The sequence below is a fragment of the Ammospiza caudacuta genome, chromosome 8 (assembly GCF_027887145.1).
Source record: "Ammospiza caudacuta isolate bAmmCau1 chromosome 8, bAmmCau1.pri, whole genome shotgun sequence".
Lineage (NCBI taxonomy): Eukaryota > Metazoa > Chordata > Aves > Passeriformes > Passerellidae > Ammospiza > Ammospiza caudacuta.
Window position 1 is genome coordinate 41,021,315 of NC_080600.1, and position 14,783 is coordinate 41,036,097.

Below are 14,783 nucleotides of genomic sequence, written 5' to 3' on the forward strand. Positions count from 1 at the left end.
AGGACAGAGAAGGAAAAAAAAAAAGATAATTTTTCACAGTCCCACAACCTTTTGCTAACAGATGGAAGTTTGTCTCCTGAGTGAGGGACTCCTAGCTGAGTCCCATTGCCAATAAAGGACATTGTGCAACTGTTGGGTGCAGGTTTGTACCCAAGTCACTCATGCAATGATGTTGTGGACAGGTATGAGAGCAGCATAAGGCAGAAGTGGTTGTAAAGACAAATAATACAAATACTCACTGTATTGGTGTCATTAGCTTTCAGATTCAAAACCTACAGGCTGAGGACAACACTTTATGCACAGGTGCTGAATCTGGAACTAGATTGTCCTCCCTGGGTACCGGGTATCACATCAGCTCTTATACACTTCTGCAGAAACTAGGTGAAACTGGGACTTGAGAATCAGCATGTTGTGGGAAGGAGGGGCAAAGTTAACAATTGTACCCTGAGATGCAGAATTCCTGAAGTCTCATTGCCACTGCAGATTCAGTATTTGAATCCTTCATCTTTTGATATGAAGGATCTGAGCATGGCCGTCCTTTGCCATAGTGCCTCAGTTTCCCCAGGTGCTGTGTCTCACATTAACCTCTTGGCTGAGCCCAGGCCAGCAGAAATATTCCTGTAGAACCTTCTAGAAATTATTAGGTTGGAAAATCTCTTTGAGATGATTGAGCCCAACCATTCCCCAGCCCTGCCACCTCAAGGCCATGTCCCCAAGTGCCACATCCACATGGCTTTTAAATCCCTAGGGAAAATAAGGACTCCACCACTGCCCTGGACAACCCTTTTGGTGAAGAAATTTTTCCTAATATCCAAGCTAAACCTATGACTGCATTTTTTGCTGTGGCAGAGGCCCTCTTTTCATTCCCCTACCTGTCTCCAGCTGCCAATGTTTGCAGAAGTTACAGGAATTTAATTATCTTCAGGGCTTCTACCTCTCTATTAAATTGGATTGAAATAAACCAATGAATTGGCAAGTGGTGAAGGGAGAAAAGGTCTGGCAGACAGGGCCAGTGTGAAAGCTTCGCTGCTTCAGGAGAGTTGCCCAAAAAGAATTGAACCCAGAAAATTTAAATCTTACCCAGAAAAGGGTGAGATTTTGAAAACTATAACAGCATGTGAACTGTAACACAGATTGTCTGGTTAGGGAGTGAGTGAGTGAAGGAGAACAAATAAAGGAATTAAGTAGAGAGGAAAGCAAAGATCAGAGGTCTGTCCCCTCCTTGGATGACATGGGGAAAGAGATCATGATTGGGAATATATTGATATTGGGAATATATTCTTCCCTAAGTTAAAAACCAGTTTCAAAGTACAAATATCAGAAAAAAGCTTGTTAATTCAATTTATTAAAGAGGTCTCAGGCTTGGGGTTCCCATTTCTTCACTTCTTATGGGTTTCTACACACTGCAGCAGGACACAGAGAGTCTGCCCCAGAACTTTTGAGCATGGAACACCCAGTGCTGAAGGTTCTTGTGGAGGGGGACCTGCCTGGGACAGACAAAAACCTCTGTAGAAATGCACAGGTTTCACTGCATCAGGGATGGCAGAGGAGCAAATGGCTTCTCTCGTATTTAAAGAGGCAATTTCAAAGCTGAAGGTGTTCCTGAGCAGACACAGGCAAGAGGCCTTTGGAAATTACTCAACAAAGTTATAGATCTTCCTAAACTTGAGCCAGACAAAAATACTAGGACCTGAATCAAAAGGAAATATTTTATAGCTTGAATCCCTTTACCTATCAATTTTTCTTTTCTGTTTGGAAATGTTTTTTTCCTCTTGTGGTTGAGATGAAAAGAATGAAAATATGATAATGATGCTGTGGAAGAGTCATGTTTGGCTGGGTGATTGAGCATTTTGGATAGCCTGGTATTGGCTTTCATGGGTTTGCACATCCCTGGAAGTGTCCAAGGCCAGGCTGGACAGGGCTTGGAGCAGCTTGGGACACTGGGAGGTGTCTCTGCCCATGGCAGGGATGGGATGGGATGTTTTTTAATGTCCCCTCCAACCCAAACCATTCTGTAATTCTGTGTGCAGCCCCTACAGTTCTGCATATAAGTACATGCTCTTCCTCACTTTTTGTGCTATTTTTGTGTGTGAATGTGTGTGTAAATATTTGTGGTGGAATTGATAAACTAAATGAGAATCCCACTCCCCACAGGCACACAAGCATTGCCGGATCAAAGACTGGCAGCCAAGGTGAGAATTGATTTGTCAACACACTAATTTTAAAACTCAGTAAGTTTAACTCTTACTAGAGGTAGTTTAGTTTGAATTTCTGCTTTTCCCATGCTGGCTGCTTTCATCCCTCTTCCATGCATGAGGCTGGGCTAGGCAGGATTTTGGGGAGGGCTGATGGCCTCACCTCCCACTCTGTGACTGAGAGCTGCAGCTCCACAACACTTTTCCTGCAGCCCACAGGTTGTAACGAGTGTTCAGTCACACCAGCCCTCTGTGAGGTTGTACCTGCATTATTTATTAGCCCACAGACGTAGCTCTGTCCCTTTTTTCAACCCAGCTTTGGTGACTGTGCATTCAGGGTCAATTGACTCTGCACGCTGTGGAGGGTGAGGAGAGGCAGGGATTTGCCATGCCTGCTCCTGGCTGGCTCTCAGCTCACTTCCCTTTCAGATTTGGGGGTTTACATGGATCCTTAGGCATTTGTGAGTTGAATTAAAGTATTCCTTACAAGGAGGGAGATGAGTTTGTGGAGAGCATGAAAGCAGGTGGGCTGATCTGAGCAGAGGGTATTCCCACACAACTGCTCATTCAAAGTCAAGGCCCAAAATTTTAGAGTTTTTGTATACAAAAACAACTAAATAAGGAGCACAACACATAAAATTGCAAAGCAAGCTTGTACAACAGTCCATATACTCTGACAATGGAGCTAATTTTCTTTTTAATAATTCCAAGAGCAATTCCTAATAATTAGCTGATCTAATTTAGATTTGCATTTTGTCTTTTCAAAACTATCCTGTTACAAATAGTTGAGGAACCTTGCCCTTACAAAATTATGATATTATCCTGACAGCCTGGGACTGCTGTTGGAGAAAAGATTTTGCCTGAAAGAGTTTCAGGAAGTTACAAAACTCCTTTACATGGCCTGTTGGATCTGTGTATGATTTCCAGCATTACACAAAATAAATACCAGGAGACTGGTGTGGTTTATACAAGAGTTTATAGAGAAAAAAAATCCACCCACCAGCTCCCTTGCTGAGGATTACAACCAGGTCTCAGCTGCCAAGTTCTCTGTTTAGGTAAAGCATGAGAAATTCTACCATTTTTTTAGAGTCACAAAAGGGGTGCTACAGGGGGGCAGTGAGAAGTTGACAGCTCTCACTGCTTAAAAGGCAGCTGTTCCTTCTCAGGTACTATTATTAATAAACCCTAAGGTAATGTTTGCTCTGAAATATGTCTAATTGAAATAATTTACCCTAACCCTTAGAGAATTATGAAACTGTTTTCATCATGTTCACACACAGCAAAATAATTATGAGATGCCATATGGAAAAGACATCATGTGGTATATGTATTTCTGAATGTATACTTTTTGAAATGGTTCCCACAGATAAATCATACAGCTAATTTACAAAGAGGAGGTGGATAGTAGTTCTTAAGTATGCAGTTTAAGTTTAAAATGGTTTCAGGCTGGGTAAATTTACAGTGGTGATGACATGCAGTAATTGCACTGATCACAGGATGTATATCACAGAAGATGTCGATAATGCCATTAAGTTACACTGCACAAAATGGAGAGAGAAAATTCTGCTGGTGACTTTCTGCTATTGTCATAAACCACCCCCAAAGCCTCTGCAGGCCCTGTGTGGTCCTGAGCTCATTTTGCAGCTGATATGTACCTGACAAAGCACTGGAAAAGGTGCTTCATCCTCTGTGGATTTCTGAGATATTCCTGGTTTACACTTGGAAAGCTCTAAGCAAAGGGAAGGATCTCCTTAATATATAAATTAATATACTTAATTCAAAATTATTTTCTATATTTAAGTTCTCAAGAGAATAACTGTCAAAATTCTGCTCCTTTCTGTCCATCCCTTGAAGGTTTTCCAAAAGGTTTTATTCCTGACCTCAATTTACCTGCATTATCTTGTGTGTGGATGATTTATCTCTATGATTTGATGCATATAGGTTTGATTATGTACAGGCATTCACAGGTTTGGTAGCAGGAGAATTCTGCAGGGCACTTCTTGGTCTTTTTCCAGGAGTAATTGTGGTGGCTGATGAGACATCTCAGGTTCTCTTCCTGCTAGTTAAGAAGTTTTGAAGGTGCTTTTTGAATAAGGAACTCTTATTAACATTTCTAGAAATCTGGCTGGAAATCAGGCTGTCTTGTCAGACTTCTGGTAGCTCTTGGTTCCAGATGGATGGAAGTAAAATCAGAATATGTCATTGCACCCTCTCTGTTTCACGTCCCATTGGAAACCAGCAACGGACAGCGACACAAATATTTCATTCTGTCCACTCCACTCTCTTTATCTTTAAGGATCCTTCCCAAAAAAAAAAAAAAAAAGGGTAATTTTGAACTGGAGCACTTCAGATTTGCCTGTGTCTGAATTAGTTCATTATTTCTATGGTGATTAGTGAAATATTTGAAAGATGGGGAGTACACAAACCAATTCACCCTCAGCTCTGTTTTGCAAGAGCTGCAGGCACGCACGGCAGCTGCGATGTTTATCCCCCAGTAATGACATCATTACCCTGCATTACTGCTCTAGGTAGTGTATTTGTCAACAGCCAGGAGCTGATGAGCACAGGGAAAATATTTACCCAACTCCTGTGCTGTGGCATTACCCCAGCAGTGCCATTTCAGGAGGATCACACTGCCTTCCCGAGATTCGTGCTGCAGAAACCAAAAAAGCTTTGACATTTCCGTGCGTGTAACACCAGTCTTCAAATAACCACCTTTTAGAGACAGTAATTACTGTAATTCTGCTTTCAAAGGACAAATAAAAAATATATATAAAAAAAAAGAAGGGGAAAAGCGATATTCCCCACAAATGTCTAAAGGTGGGAGTTTTCCAATACCCTCCCTGCGTGTGGAGCGCTGGGCACATCCATATTTGATGTCTCCCTAATCTTCCCAGGAGTAACTACATAAGCCAATATTTACTCTCTCTGTCTGTACAGATACAGTGTCTGAATGCTGCTGCTGCTGCATTAATGTGCGAGTATTTAAACTGAGCTTTTCTGTCTCATCCCTTGGAGCTGCCTGCACGGGAGAGGTCTCGCCTCGTGCCTTCCCCTTCTCTGTTATTCCTGCTCTTGGATGAGAAATGTGAGGCTCTTTCTCCGTTTCTAACATTGCACAGATGAAAAGGCAAGTTCCCCTTTTAGCAACTTCCAGTCATTTGTTTTTATGCTCACCCAAGGTGTATCACGGTTGGTGTTATTGCAGTGCCCTAAACCAAAAGTCACATTTTTTTTTTTATCCCGGTGAGTTACAGTAGATTATTATTTCACTACAGTATCTGAAAGCATGAAATAGAGATTTATGATACTCTTGTGTTTTCCACTTCAGTTCATGTAATGTGGGGAAGGTAAAGTGTCTCTAGCTGCACAGTATCCCTTTTTTTCTCTTTGGAGCAGTGTGTGCTGTGCGATTAGAGGATAGTGAGAAGGTCACTGACCAAACTTTATCTTCCACACAGTTTCCCACAGAATGTATTCCTCCTAGGGAACATTTTCTCAGCTCAGGTTATTTCCAGAAATGTTCTCAAACCATAAGAGCAGTCCTTGCAGTAAAACATTTCATTCCCACTTTTTATCCTTTATCTAGCAGTGCAGTGTTGACAGCATTTATGTTTCTTCTATTGACTGGGCCAAGAACAACACGATTAATGAGGTTGTCTCTTCATGAGTGCATTATATTTTTTTCCTCTGACCTTTCAAACATGGGAATCTTCTGTTTGCAATATTTCTTAAGGAAGGAAAACCCCTTTTTACCAGAGCTGGTTTCGACGGTCCCCGCGCCTCTCGCCAACATGTGGGCTGGAAGGAAACCGGGAAAAAGCAAAAGGGAATATCTTTATTTCCTCATCCTTTTGGAAGAGCTGTCTGGGGGGATGTCGGATGTTTTAAGGGCTTTCTCAAGCCTTGAAATCCTGATGATAAATCTTGCATGGCTGCCTAAGGACTATCGTGTTACAGGAGCAGTTCAGGAGACGAGTGGACATTGCCCTGCTGGGTTAATTATTTATTTGTTATTTCCAAAGGGTTGCATGTGTTTAGACTGGGCAAGGAGGGGAAGGAGGAGCCACTGGATCCACAGCCTTCCACAGAACACTCTTGTGCTTTATCTTGCCTATTCCTGATTATTTTTGACACTGGGTAGCTGGAACACAATCAAGACAGGATCATTGCTGAGTGCAGCAGGACGGGGAACGTGAGGAATTTTCCCAAGGATGGGAGCGCAAATATCTTTAAACACAACAAATAGCTTTGCAAATATGACATCTTTTAGCCAAGCTCCTCAAAATACATCAATTAGATAAGCTAAACATAATTAAAGTTTTGCATAAGATCCTTAGGGGCAGCTTGTTCCCATTTTTCATCTGGGCAAATGGAGGGACAGAGAGCTGGAAAAACTCCTACTAGCCCTAAAGTTATCTATATAGGCAGGTCATCTGCCTAAGATCTACCATCTTAGTGGGCAGGAAACCTCTTTATGGAGATAAAGGTGGTTTAATGTCAGTCCTTTCTTCTTCTTTCCAGCCCATGGTAATTGATGGAGAAATCTGCATGTTGTTTTGGGTGGGGAGAAGTAGAAATGGTTCTATGGATGTGCTCATTGAGAGTTGTGTATGTGCATAAAAAATACAAAAATTTATGCTAACGTGTAAAATATATAAATATAGAGATGTATAAAACTAAAAATACAACCTAAAACTGACTCTAAATAGAAGTGGAAACACGAGTGCTTGCAAACACTTGCAGAATATGTTTCCCAAAGGTGTGTAGTGCTGCTGCAAATAAGAAAACCCTTTGCCAAGTAGGAAAAACAGCCCTTTACCTGCTGGCTGATGGGAAAACACATTGTCCAGGGAGCTTGCTGAGCACTCCAGTGCTGGCTTTACTTCGTGTCCAGGGTGTAGAGGGCCAGGACTCTGGGCTGGGATCCAGGAGGGCCAGAGCTCAAGAACTGAGCTCAGGCTTTAAGCAAACTCGAGGTCTCTGTGTGTGGATTCAGGTCACGCTGGGACTGTGAGATAGAGCTGAACTAGACATGTGGACACAGCCAAATTCATCCATGGAAAGGAGCAGAAACAAATATTCCTGCTTGCTTTAATGATTTAAATAATCCCACGTATTAGGGACGGGCTGCTCTTGCAGGGTTTGGACTGAAAAAAGTGATCAGAGAAGCGAAGGAATTTCTAAGCAAGTCTTTTTGGAGTAATATTTCACAAGATCTTGAAATATTTCCTCCTGAGAATAATACTTATGTATTTTAAAAAAGTAATTCAACTGTACATTGTCCTCACAGGAGAGAGTTTCTAATATTTTAGCATGATTATATTACATGTCTTAAATTTGGGGTTCCTGGGCTTTGAGCATTTGAGTTTGATGCTTGAACCCTTATGTGTTTCATTTAGGATTTCTGGTTTAGCTGCACTTAAATTACCAGAGAGATCATTTCATGAATCCGCATTTGTCAGCGTTTAGGGAAGTTGAACGTAACTGTGATTCTATGAAATCCTTGCATTCTACTTTTTTTCTTCCTTATAATAATATATGCACAAGCCTAAATCTGCTGAGTGTCACTGTTGTTTAGCAAGAATAATGCGGGTAAAAACTAAAGAACCTGCAGTTTGCTTTCTCCTCCCTTAAGCAGAAGAGCTCCCTGTCATAAACTACTAAAATATTCTCATAAAGCCCAAAATGAAAAGATTTTTTGGGTTGTAACCCTCAAGACTTTGAGATTTTTAAATCCTGACACTTCAGGATTAAAAAAAAACCCACCCACGTATCTATCAGGGAACGATGGATACATGTTTGTGTAGTTCCCTTATTTGCATTTGTTGGTAATTAATTAAAAAACATGAGTTTAATTAAACTTGGAGTTAGGGGATTCATTAAAATAAAAACAAAAAGCATTTCAGTTAAAAATGTAAAATAACATGTTTGCCTGAGTTTGCTAGTGCAGCTTAAGGATTTGCAGTAGGAAAACTTTAGGGACTATCACAGTGAGAGAAGAGTTACTGAACAAAGAGTCTTTGTCAGCAGATAAATTTCACCTTGTAGTTACTCAAATTGGAATTACAATGTTTGCCCTCAGTTTCTTTCTGGGCTGAGTCTGTGGCTATGAAAAAATGACATCCATAGAAGCCCAAAGGAAAGGGTTGCAGCATTACTGGAAGGAAGGTTATTAAAATAAAAGCTAGAGGGAAAAAAAAAATTAAACAGCCTAAAGAGAAGAGGTAGAACTCATCAAAAACTCAAGACTTAATTACATCTACCTGTTCATACTGTCATGGAAAGTTATTTCTCTTTTCAGTCTCATAGTCGCAACTCACTGCCTCTAGATTTTTCCCCTTTGAAAATCATGGAAGGGGCTTAATTTCTAAGAAAAGACACGTTAGAATGTTGAAAGCAGGGATAGGAAAAATGAAATCACCTCAATAGAGAATTAAATGTTTATTAAGTAGTTTTCTCTGCTGCCTTTGATTTTGCCCCTCTTGCAGGATCGGGCTCATCCCAGGCTCACCTCTCCAGCAGCAGTGTATGAACAGCATAAATGTTGAAGTTTTTGTAGTCTGTGTCATGAAAATTGTCACCTAGAACAGAAGTGAAGCCTTTTACCCTCTCAGACTGAAGGGCTTTAGTGAAGATCTCCTGAAGCAGTCGCCCAGGTGGGATTTTTGCCTACAAGGACCTGGACATGCTGGTGGCTCCAGAGGCTTGGGACAGACAGATGTCAATGTTGCTGCCACCTCTGCTCCACTGGGGTAGGTGAGCTGGTGAAAAATCACTGACTTTCATCAAACTGCCTCAAAAAATCAAAAATTTCTACTTTATTCTTCCCCTGAAGTGTTTAATTTGGGGAGGAAACAATTGTAATAACGGAATGCAATACTCCCTAAAAAAATTCCAAGTTGTATTCATTAGACTAATTTTCCCATTAAATTAATTTAAAGCACCTCAGCAACGAATATGAAATGCATACAAAAAAAAAATAAATCTCAATTAATTTGCCTGGAGATGCATCACGACAGTGGCTTGGCACTGCCTGGCAGGATGTTGTAGGACAACTTTGGTGTGCAAAGGAGCAGGTTTAAGAGAAAAAAAAACCCAAAAAACCCACAGCAGAGAAATATTTGCTGTCTCTTTGAGATAAGAAACCATCTGTGGGTGCCCATTTCCTGCAGGGTTGGGCAGGAGGATCCCACTTTAGCAAAACACCTGCACCCGCTGGGGAAGGTGGCCCTGGCAGGCAGCAGATGCTCCACAGCTGAAGCCTTTCAAAGGAGACACCTTTAGAGCTCCTGCCCCGATGGGATAACTGAATCATCCATAAATAGTCTTTAAAGGCAGCATTGTCTGCCTAAAAAAAAAAAAAAAAAAAAAAAAAAAAAAAGAGAAAAAAAAGAATGGAAAGCAAAATGAAGTAGGGGTTTTGTGTGTGGGTAAAGTAAATACGGTTGGAAATACATGACTTGTTAAAAGCTTTTTGAGGACCCCACACTCACGAAATCTTTTAGGTCATGTGTTTGCTTTCTGAAACATTTGGTAAGTAATAAGTGCCAAGGGACTATATGTACTCCATCTGGAATTAGCAGATTCCTCTTTGTTCAATTGTTCCTAAATTTGGAACCAGCCGACTTGTTTAAAAGTATTTTGATTTGCTTTTAAATAAATATGGGAGATAAACATAGCCCAGGACCAGGAAAGGTAGGTTATTAGTCCTCTCCCTCTCTCCACACAACTCTTAAAGGGCCAATTCTGCTGTTTGCTGTTGGTTTATGGCAACAATTTATTTGGAGTGGTCCATTATTTTTTATCCCATTTTTACAAATCGTATCAAAGAAATAAGAGCTGGAAAAAGAACTATTTATCACTGAATCCACTCTGCTGCCAACACAGTCCTGTTCCTTACAGAGTATTTTTTTCCATTTATTTCTCCAGGTGAAACTTAGAATTAAGTTTAGAGCCTGTAGGGTCTAAGGAGAGGTACAGGAGTGAGTGGAGATTTCACTCTTTTCTCCTTTCCTAACAAGAAAAATACCTCATTTTCATCTCCACCATCCCTACACAAGGAAATGGCATGTCAAAAGATCAAGTAATTCTTGCTCCTTGCAGGTGTTGCAGATTACTACCTCATCCCTGTAAAACTTTAATTTTTGCTTGGGGAAAGCAGAAAAGGAAGAGAAAAGCAGCACTTCTCTTATCTTCCCTTATGTCCTATAACATCTAAGAGTCTGAGACCAGAACACCTGCTTGTCCTGTAGGCGTATGAAAATAAACTGCATTTCCTTTCGGGCCCTTAAAACTTTTTTAGACACAGGCCTTTACAAAAATCTTTGAGAAAACACTTTAAAGAATTGAAAAAGCAAACTGGAATAACCCAAAATTCCACCGAATTCGTGACAGAGAATTCAGCTGGAGGAAGAATTTCACCCCGAAAATGTTTTCAATGAAAAGCTTGTAAAGCAGGGCTCAGGGAGATTGTCCAATGTTGTTGCATTTGGCTTGTGAATAATTATGGAGAGGTGCAGATCTGTAGATTTGGGATTCCAGCCCAAGATGTTCAGCCTGTATGTGTTGGTCTGCATCCATGGGTTGGAATGGAGCAGTCCCTCCTTACTCCATTTGGGGATGGATGATCCCTCTCTCCACCGGCTCTGGAGCAGGCTTAGGGAGACTCTCCTTCCTAAGCCTTCCTGGCCTTCCTGAGCTGTGTCTTACCAAGCATTACAGAGCAGGATCAAGGTCTTTATCAGGTTCACAGCTGCTCAGAATTTATTTTCATCCAAAGTTTATTCAGAGCATAAGCAAACATTTTATTTCTGCTTCAAGCTTTCCTAGGACTGCAAGCAGCGCGGCGCAAGATACAGATTTCCCTGTCTCTACAAGGCCTTTTTATTTGGTCTAGATACACATCTGTAAGTATTTTACCCTCTCATATGTTCATATATACTGTAAGTCAAAGGAGCTTAAGTTTTCACTGCTTGCATTGCCTTGCAATCACTGTTTCATGGGGTGCTTCCGATGTGCTGCATCTCAGCAGCCTCAGGCCTTCTCCAAGTCCCTGTTCTGACCTTCCCAGCAAGCAGGAACTGAAACTGTAGTGAAAGATTAGTGTGGGGTACTCAAAACCTAACCATAAACCTAACCATAATCTCTTCTACCTCCTTTCCTATTCCAGTCAATCCTTGTTTTCAGGACCAAATCTGTATTTCCTGAGCGCTTGAGGAAAGTCTGTCAGCGTGATGAAGTATCAGCATCACTCAGCAGGACCTGTTGAGGAGCCAGTGTTTGGGCTTGGCCCATCGCAATAATGGTGTATCCTTTTTAAATCTAGTTTTGTGAGTATGAGCTTTGGAGCTGTGCCAAAACTTTGTGGAGACTCTGTTGTATGCACACACTTTGGGCTAGGACACTTCAGCACTGTTGGGGTAATGGTTGGACTTGATGAACTCAGAAGTTACTTCTAAATTTAATGATTTTGTGTTTCCAAAACTCTAATTCTTAGAGAAAATGAGCTCTCAGCTGTAAGTAATGTAGTACCACAGGCTGCTGGCTGTAGTTATTGTATTTAATTAAATGTATATATATATATATATATGTGTATATATATATATGTGTGTGTATGTGTGTTTATGTTAGGAAATATTTAGCTGAATCTGGTGATGTGAAAAGGGAAAGATTTAAAAACAGTGCCTGAAGAGGCTCCAGAAGAGCTGGAGAGGGACTTGGGACAAGGGATGGAGGGGCAGGACCCAGGGAATGGCTCCCAGTGCCAGAGGGCAGGGATGGATGGGACATTGGGAAAAATCCTTCCTGTGGAGACTCTGAGAAGCTGTGGCTGCTCCTGGATCTCTGGAAGTGTCCAAGGCCAGGCTGGACAGGGTTTGGAGCATCCTGGGATAGTGGAAGTTTTCCCTGCCCAAGGCAGGGGGTGAACTTGATGATCTTCATGGTTCCTTCCAATCCAAGTCATTCTGTGACTCCATGAAAATACAGCAACTCATTTCCTTCAGTACCTGCAACCTGAGTAATACACCTGCTAAGAAAAAACTGTGGTAATTGTAATAATTTTCTGATAATGTATCCTCTCAAGGATTTTTTGTAGGGCAAGAAATGAAGAAATATTTATTCTTGCTCCATAGAACTGAATTAAAACCTTGTCATTACCACCTGTGAGAGGACAGAACCCCAGTTGCTCTGTAAGTGAGAGACCAGTGGTTTTCTTTTTGTCTCTGGTTATTATTTATAAATTCTGAGCAAGCAACTTTGTTATGAGACTCAACTCATCTGCAACTTGTGAATTTTTTTGACAATGCATATGTTCATGCTTCACATTTTGTCATCTCCTTTTAGGAGACTACACAAATTTCCATCATTTCACTCGGAAAAATTTCTGATAGTTGGGCAAAACTTTCTTAGAAAAAGACGAAGAAACTGTGAGAACAAACAGAAATATTGGATGGTAGGTGAGATGAATCTAAATTTTACAATGAGGGAAGAGGTTACCAAAGTTTCACTCTCACAAACTGTGGTTTCTCCTAAGGGGTTGAAGGCAAGTGGTTGTGGCAGGTCAGGTTATCACGTTGTGCTATAGTTAGAACTCTGGGCTGGTTCCTTGCTGTTGTTTGTTGAGATGACTAAGTTGTCATTTTTAATTAGCTTTATGCTCCTCTCAAAGGCTAATTACTTTACTTTTTATCAAGAACACTTGATTGGTAATGACAAGGGTGCCATGGTTACGTATTTTTAGAGAATTCCCCAACCTGCACCATTATGTGAATTCCTGTTCCCTCCTGGATTCTTTGTGCAGTAAAGCCTTCAATAAAAATAATGGTTAAAAAAATTGGAAGTTTACTGAAAATATTGGTGGAAAAAAACTATATTTTGATTTCTTTATGGCAGGAAGGACACTGTTAATGTATTTACTCAGTGTAAAAGCCATTATGCTTAGTTTAGCTCTCTGTCAGTGATACTGACATTGCCCTATTACCTTCACTGAAGTTACCTCAGACAAGCTGAGTTTGAGACCTTCCTTTTTTTCCCCCCCTCTCATTTGTCTATATCTGTACATCTGTCCTGATCATCATGGAAATCTGGACTGACTGAACTGCACCCTTATTTCTAAGTATGGATATTGCACAACCAAACATGGACTTTCAGAGAGGATTCACCACCTTTTTTACCAATACTGGGTTGGAGAACCCTTGAGATAAACATGAGAGGAGTATCCGCAGGTGAAATCTCTCTTTTCTTTATCAACCTGTAGATTGCTCTAATCTGTTCTTGTTTCAAACAGCAGCAGCCCAAAAAGTGATGTTTTTGTGAAGGCTCCCTCAATGAGGGGAGACGGTAATGGGAGACATAAATATGACATTTTTTAGAAATAGTTATACCCAGAGAAAGGCTGCTTTTCTCCTGTTGATAAATACACATCAAGTGTTTGGTAAACCAAATTAAAGTAGTGTCATTGCTTCTTACTAATGTCAGCACCAAGGAGGAAGGAGAGAGAGTCAGGTAAGGTAGGTTGGAAACCTCTCTAGGAATCAGGTATTTGGTTCCCTGCTTCCTCTGCTGCCATAAAAATAGACAGGAGTGGATCCTGAAGGTATCAAATGCCTAAATCCTATGGAATTCAGAGTAAGTGAGTGGCTAAATGCTGTGGGGAGCTGGGTTTAATCTCTGTATGCCTCATCTGTCCTATGAGTATAGTAAATCTTTCCTGTTCACAGTAAAGAAAAATAATAGCTAGTTATGGAAAACAAGGTGTCTATTGTTATCTTTGAATATATATATATATAAACATATAAACAAGACATATTTATTTACTTTTTTACTTTTACTATTTTACTTTTTTTTTGAGTAATAATTATGTTTTAATTTTCAATTTCAGAGAGAAGTGTTTGTTGATGCACACGTTGCTGTTTTCCCCAGCTGCAATCAAGGTACATTTTCCTTTCCAGAAATTCATCAACAGCAAGAAGGTAAGGTAAAAGTTCAACTTTTTGAAGTCAGAGTAATAATATTCTTTCCTCAATGCAAAGCTGAGCCTATTTCACTTTCAGGCTAACTTTCAGCCTCTCTGATTTCTATGTGGTGCCTTGCTTCCAGTATAAATAAATGATCCCACATTCCGTCATGATAACATATGCTCATGCAGAGCTCAAAATTAGAAGGAATATGAAGTGTTCTATTAATTGCATGAATGTTGATTGTTAAAATCATGTGCTAATTGGTAATATCTGTGTGCAGTAGGTTCCTGCAATATGTGTTAGATTACATTAACTGTGCTCGTGACTCAGATATCAGCATTATGCCTTTCGTGGAAGGAGCTTTTTTAGACTTTGTGTAATTAGGTTCTATAGATTATCAGTGTAGAAAAATTAGCAAAAGGGCATGTGAAGTTAGAGGCATGAGGAATACTGAGCTTGAAAGATGCATCTGCTCCTCTTTCTCATGGTGTGCTTTTCCTCACATCCTCTCCAAAGTAATTCTCACCGTGTTTGTCTTGAGGCAATTCCCAGGGAATCCAGCACCTCCCTGCCATGGTGAGCACATCTGGAAGCTGCCATCTTTTTTTGAGTGGGCTTTCTCCCT